Here is a 7,535-nt window from a genome sequence, read left to right on the forward strand (position 1 = left end):
CGCCCGCCATTTTGGAATCCAGGGCAGGTGCTGACATCTATCGGCAACAAAAATAATTTTAAGTAAAATCTCTATGTGCAGGGCAGGTGCTGTGAATTCTTCTCTATGCAATAAACTTAATAAGGTATAGAGTATAGAACAGCGGTTCTCAAACTGTGAAAAGGGGGCGCGAAGATGTGAAAAAAGAAAATATGAATCGAAAATATGAAAAATACACCTATTGAAACCAAAACAAATTAACTTAAACTACATTCTGATACTAGAAAAATAAATATAAAGTTAGATAAATGTCGATAACAGTTAAGTAGGTATAATAAAATATGCATCTATGATACAGTATATCATTAATTAAAAAAGAGCAAATTGGTATTAGTGGGCTCCTTTCAAAAAAACGTTAGGGGGGCGCAATTAAAACTGTTATGAAAACTCAGGTCGCAAATACTTAAAGGTTGAGAAACGCTGCTTTAGAAACTAGGTGTAGCTTCAAATAATATCTAAGGAGAATCAAAAGAAGATAAACAGAAAGAGAGGGCTTACGTTTTAAGTTACTATGGCAATAACTTACACTTATAAGGCCACTTATCACATTCTATTACAATTTACAGTCTGTCAACTTTGTTCTTATCTGATCAGTGTAAACAGAAGTTGGTACAAGCATAAAGACGACAATATACTTATCATCTGTGTTGCTGTATTCTGGACTTGTGTCTCTAGAGTAGGGGAAAAGTAATGTGATTTCACTTAATTGTGAGATAGATTGAGGCAATTGCCTCTAAAACAATAAACTGTTAGGGTTATCTAAGCATTTAGGTTTAGAACTTCATTCAGCTAATTTTCTTAGCTTTTTCTAGTCAAACTCAAGGCCCAGAAAAACAATTTTGGATTCCATTAACAGCACTGATGTGAAACTGGGTGTTTTACAACGTAAACAAAATCAGCAGTGGAACTCAAACTAAAACAGGCACAGCAAACAAAACGCAGCTTCTCTCAAGCCCTCAGGCAGAAATGTGATTGCTCCCTTTTCTTGTTATCTTCTACCCCCAGATTCCACCACCTACCTCTATGTGACCTTTCACTCTGCAACTATGAAGAAAATCTGGTGTACAGACATATTTTGCAAGTTGGAAGAACTGTTTATGTTTTATTACAAAGACGACTTAAAAAATGATGCTTTAGTGCTTAGTAGAGAGACAAAGAGAAGCCAACTGTCACTAATATGTAGATGCCCCAGAGGATGGTTGGGTGTCCTGCCCAAGACAGAGGTGGAGTCCTTAACCAGCCAGAATGCCATAATGGAAGGATGCACTAAATAAGGGCAATAATTGGGATGCCTTTTGATCACCGTCCTGGATGGGATGCCCAAAGAGTATAAGAACTAGCAGGTGAGCACATCCCCCACTTTAATACAGTAGATGGTAGCATCCTTCATATTGGGAGTTGCATTGGAGTTGAAGCTGGTAGGAGCAGCCCTGTGGCAATCCCTATTGGACAATAAAGGGCGTTGGCAGGGGAGGATCTCCCTGGCTTTCTCATAACCCGGAAGTGCTTCCAACTGGCTATGCCAAGTCACCAGAAGTACTTCCTGGTCCTCAATAAAAGAGACTGCACTGCCTTGTCCAGGTGAGTCTGAGTTGGGAGCAGAGGCAGGCAACACTCGCCTGGAGGAGTAGCAGTGCAGTGAGAGAGAGGGCAAGAGAAAGAAGAAGAAGAAGAAACACAAGGTTTAATTGTTTAAACGAGGTATTTTGTAATAAGCACCTTTGATTTGAATCCGGGACTATATTTGTGTGTTCGTGCTTGGGGTTTAGGGCTCTGTGCCACCCCCTAGCCTTCAGACATGCAACTCCTGGGATTGGAGAGGATACATGAATTTACAGTTAGGTCCATAAATATTTGGACAGAGACAACTTTTTTCTAATTTTGGTTCTGTACATTACCACAATGAATTTTAAATGAAACAACTCAGATGCAGTCGAAGTGCAGACTTTCAGCTTTAATTCAGTGGGGTGAACAAAACGATTGCATAAAAATGTGAGGCAACTGAAGCATTTTTTTAACACAATCCCTTCATTTCAGGGGCTCAAAAGTAATTGGACAAATTAAATAACTGGAAATAAAATGTTCATTTCTAATACTTGGTTGAAAACCCTTTGCTGGCAATGACAGCCTGAAGTCTTGAACTCATGGACCTCACCAGATGCTGGGTTTCCTCCATTTTAATTCTCTGCCAGGCCTTTATTGCAGTGGCTTTCAGTTGCTGTTTGTTTGTGGGCCTTTCTGTCTGAAGTTTAGTCTTCAACAAGTGAAATGCATGCTCAATTGGGTTAAGATCAGGGGACTGACTTGGCCATTCAAGAATTTTCCACTTCTTTGCTTTAATAAACTCCTGGGTTGCTTTGGCTGTATGTTTTGGGTCATTGTCCATCTGTATCATGAAACACCGCCCAATCAATTTGACTGCATTTAGCTGGATTTGAGCAGACAGTATGTCTCTGAACACCTCAGAATTTATTCGGCTGTTTCTGTCCTGTGTCACATCATCAATAAACACTAGTGTCCCAGTGCCACTGGCAGCCATGCACGCCTAAGCCATCACACTGCCTCCACCGTGTTTTACAGATGATGTGGTATGCTTTGGATAATGAGCTGTTCCACGCCTTCTCCATACTTTTTTCTTGCCATCATTCTGGTAGAGGTTGATCTTGGTTTTAATCTGTTCAAAGAATGTTTTTCCACAACTGTGCTGGCTTTTTTAGATGTTCTTTAGCAAAGAATCTAGCCTTTCTATTTTTGAGGCTTATGAGTGGCTTGCACCTTGCAGTGTACCCTCTGTATTTACTTTCAGTCTTCTCTTTATGGTAGACTTGGATATCGATACACCTACCCCCTGGAGAGCGTCGTTCACTTGGTTGGCTGTTGTGAAGGGGTTTCTCTTCACCATGGAAAGGATGCTGCTTTCTTTCTTTCTTTCTTTCTCAGGATGTACCAAACTGTAGATTTTGCCACTCGTAATATTGTAGCAATTTCTCGGATGAGTTTTTTCTGTTTTCGCAGCTTAAGGATGGCTTCTTTCACCTGCATGGAGAGCTCCTTTGACTGCATGTTGTCTGTTCACAGCAAAATCTTCCACATGCAAGCACCACACCTCAAATCAACTCCAGGCCTTTTATCTGTTTAATTGATAATGACATAACGACGGTCTTGCCCACACCTGCCCATGAAATAGCCTTTGAGTCTATTATCCAATTACTTTTGAGCCCCTGAAATGAAGGGATTGTGTTTAAAAAATTATTGCAATTGTTTTGTTCACCCCACTGAATTAAAGCTGAAAGTCTGCACTTCAATTGCATCTGAGTTGCTTCATTTAAAATTCATTGTGGTAATGTACAGAACCAAAATTAGAAAAAAAGTTGTCTCTGTCCAAATATTTATGGACCTAACTGTATATAATATTATAATAATTACATGTTAATTATAATAGTACAAGTCAAAGGAGGTTATGCTCAATCTTTATAATGCACTGGTGAGGCCTCATCTGCAGTATTGTGTGCAGTTTTGGTCTCCAAGCTACAAAAACGACACAGCAGTGCTAGAAAAGGTCCAGAGAAGAGCGACTAGGCTGATTCCGGGGCTAAAGGTGATGAATTATGAAGAAAGATTAAAAGAGCTGAGCCTTTTCAGTTTAAGCAAAAAAAAAGATTAAGAGACATAATTGGAGTGTTTAAACTTATGAAGGGAATTAGTACAGTGGATCGAGAAAATTAGTTCATCAGGAACTTCACACAGAGAACTATAGACAAATGGAATAAATTGCAAAGTAGTGTTGTAGACAGAACTTTAGGGACTTTCAAAACTAGTCTTGATGTCATTTTGGAAGAATTAGGTAGATATGACTAGCGAGCTTTGTCGGGCTAAATGCCCTGTTCTCGTCTAGATTGTTCTAACATTTTAATGAATATCCAGGCACAGGGACAAGGTAGCAAGATGTCCCGATTTGACAGGGACTGTCCTGAGATCAACAGACAAATCCCATGTCCCATATTGCCTCTGAAAATCCTGATTGAACAAAAATTGTATGTAGAAAAAAAATCTTAATTTGATTTTTATATTGAATACCTAGTTAAAGAGGCTTGCTAAATTTTTGTTGACAGCCTGGTGTACCACCTTTTTACAAATAAAATTTGTACAGTAACTGTCAGCTGAATCAGAGTGTTTGAATAGTGTGTGTTTGTGTTTTTCATGTGCTGGTGTTGTTGTAGGTTTTCTGTGCTCAACATGGCTGCTCATGCTCATGTGTAATTCGCTTTGTAACAGATAGAGGGCACTATCGCTCCCTTGAACCCTTGTTCGAGACGCCAGACACCAGATAAAAGTCCAATATGACTTTATTTTATCAATAAACAGTGCACAAAGCACCCTACACTCCACAATACTCATATAAATAAACAATAATCAATCCTCCACTCCCAGACGCGTTGCCACCCTTCCACCCAGCTCAGCTCAACGTCTGAGATTTCCCACAGTCCTTTTATAGTCCTTGACCCGGAAGTGTTTCGCCTCTCTCTGTCCATGTGACTAGGAACACTTCCGGGTCAGAAAAAAAATCCTTTTCTTCACCCCGGAAGCACGTCATTCCTCTTGTTCATGTGACTTTGACATACTTTCGGGGCGTAGGGAAAATAATTACTGCTCCTCCCTGCAGCGCCTTCTAACGGCCCCCGTGGTATCCAGCAGGGTTGTAAAGGAAAACTCCAATGTCCATACTTCCCTGCTGGCATTCGGGGTACCTCCATACTGCAAGGAGAGCTCCACCTGGCGGCCTGGGGGTATTGGCCGGGATAAATGGCCGGCCACCTATCACAGCTTTGAAAGTGATGTGATGATTATTCTGTGACTATTTTAGATATGTTCTCTTCTATATATGTACTTATTTAAATACATGTTTAAATTATAAATATTTGTATATGTATAATTATTTAATTAAAATTAGTTTTTTGTCTTCCTTATTTCTTTAACATCTTTTTTTTGTCACTCAAAATAATGGCTGTCATGATCTGTGATTTTGGAAATCTGGAAACCCTGAAAAGGCATAACTTACATACTCCATACAGAAGTACAATGACCAGGCCAAGATTTGAATGAGTGTGCTCTGTAAATTGTTACCTCCCCATGCAGGTTTAGGGTCTGAACCTGCAGTTTTTTTTTAACCTTCAATTTAATTAAGCAGGCCTAAAAAAAGGACAGGCAGATGGATGAATGTAAGGACGGTGTCTCCAGCCCCCTGCCGAGGCACACAACTGACTAGCAGATCAGGTCGTTCAGGACCAAAGCTGATGCAAACTGAACTGAGACTAAAACTACTCATTACAATAACATTTTCTCACCAGGATCTGAAATTCACATAAACAACTGAATGCATGTTAATTTGGAATCCCTTAGTGCGTTTTGCTTTGTAGTACCATTTTGTCTAAGTCTGGGCTTGAGAAACCATGAAAATAACAAGAATAATGGCCAAGGGTAATGTGATAAATTAATTATTGAATAATTTCAAATATGATAAAACCACACAGGACATAAATAACACCCACCTCATTGTGAGTCACAGAAGTGAACAAAAAAAGCTAAGATGTTAAAAAGGGAAAGGGGGCTTTGACCTAACAGAAGTGCCTGTATCACAAAACTTAAAGCCTCAGTGGGCAAGTCAAATTAAGGGGAAGCAAATGACAATCACACATCTAGGATTTACTTGACTGAACCGTAGTAGACAAGTCATTGATGGTTTTAGTGGCTGCTCTATTAATTCAAGACACATATAACTCCATAAGAAAACTCAATGATCAATTTCCAGTGTAATGCCAGGTGAAGTTTAAGAGCAAATCTACCTAAACAGATAAGGGTCCACTGATGTGAGGTGAGACGTAACGAGGGAAGATGGTTTGAGGCCACGGAGGAATATCAACAGAAGGAAAAGAAGTCAAGAAGTGCGATACGTAAGTGCCGAGGAGGTAATGGTCATAGATTAAATGCAAGACTTACCGATTTTATTGTGCAATAAAGTTATGTATAGTAAGCCAATTAATCTCTGTTTTTAAATAGTGTTTCACTGTGAGGACACGTGCAGGGTGCTTTTAAAAAAAAAAAATCAGGAATACAAAACAGTTTAGAACATTAATCTTGATATGAATGTTAAAAACAAACAAATTTATGTCGAGGAATTAAGGCAATGCATTTTAGAAAGCTGAAGAGATATTTGCTGAGGTTTGCGCAGTCCACCCATCCATTCTTCCAGTCCAACCATTTACTAACTTGAATATTCAGTTTAGATTTGAGGGAAGTCAGTGCTTATCCTGGAAACATCTATCTATCTATATATAATTCACTAAGCAGCTGACAGGGCACGCAAGACAACCATGGGATATGCACGACATAGCCACGCCCGCCAACTCACAGAGACCCGCCCACCAATCTAACACCATGGGATACGACGACAACTCACAAAGCCACGCCCACCAACTCTAAGAAATATGGTCCATGGCAAGCAAGACGCACGCAAGACAGAGCCACGCCCGCCAACAATTCACTAAGCAGCCAACCATGGCACATGCACGACAGAGCCACGCCCGCCAACTCACAGAGCCCCACCCACCAACAATTCGAGCGAGAGCGAACGCATTTGCCAAGAATATTTTCATTAATCAAGAACGAAAGTCGGAGGTTTGAAGACAATCACATACTGTCGTAGTTCCGACCATAAACGATGCCGACTGGCGATCCAGCAGCGTTATTCCCACAACCCGCCGGGCAGCCAACTGGGTAACCAAAGTCTTTGGGTTTCGGGGGGAGTATGGTTGCAAAGCTGAAACTTAAAGGAATTGACGGAAGGGCACCACCAGGTGTGGAGCGTTTTGCTTAATTTGACTTAACACGGGAAACCTCACCTGGCCCGGACACGGAGAGGATTGACAGATTGATAGCTCTTTCTCGATTCTGTGGGTGGTGGTGCATGGCCGTTCTTAGTTGGTGAAGCGATTTGTCTGGTTAATTCCGATAACAAACGAGACTCCTGTTATAGTAGGTTTTGTTAGTTTTAATGTCACTGCTCTCTGTGCCCACTGTTATGGACTCATTCATACAGGTAGACCAAGTATGGTACACAGGGGCACAGCATCTTCATTTAGAATTGCCGAGCCAAACACAGGACTAGAGAGCCAAAAAACAACTGGAGAATTGAATAGTCAGCCTAAAGACAGACTAGAATATTTCTGTCCTTTGTCAGCACATTATCCTTGTTGGGAGAATGAGAACTGTATGTAGGCATTGTGCTATTCCTGTATTTTTGAAGGTGGGGTTTGAGTCCTTTCCTGTCCTTGTTCAGATCTAGAGAAGGAGCCTGCACATGGAGCAACCCGAATATAAGGATGGACCTACAGCCAACACTTTGAAGCTGCCGGACGGAAGATTATGTCTTCCATCCGAGGCCAGGCGGAAGATTATGTCTTCCGTCCGGTGAAAATCCTTTCAGTGTGGCAAACGAA

The sequence above is a fragment of the Erpetoichthys calabaricus genome, chromosome 13, assembly GCF_900747795.2.
Source record: "Erpetoichthys calabaricus chromosome 13, fErpCal1.3, whole genome shotgun sequence".
Classification (NCBI taxonomy): Eukaryota; Metazoa; Chordata; class Cladistia; order Polypteriformes; family Polypteridae; genus Erpetoichthys; species Erpetoichthys calabaricus.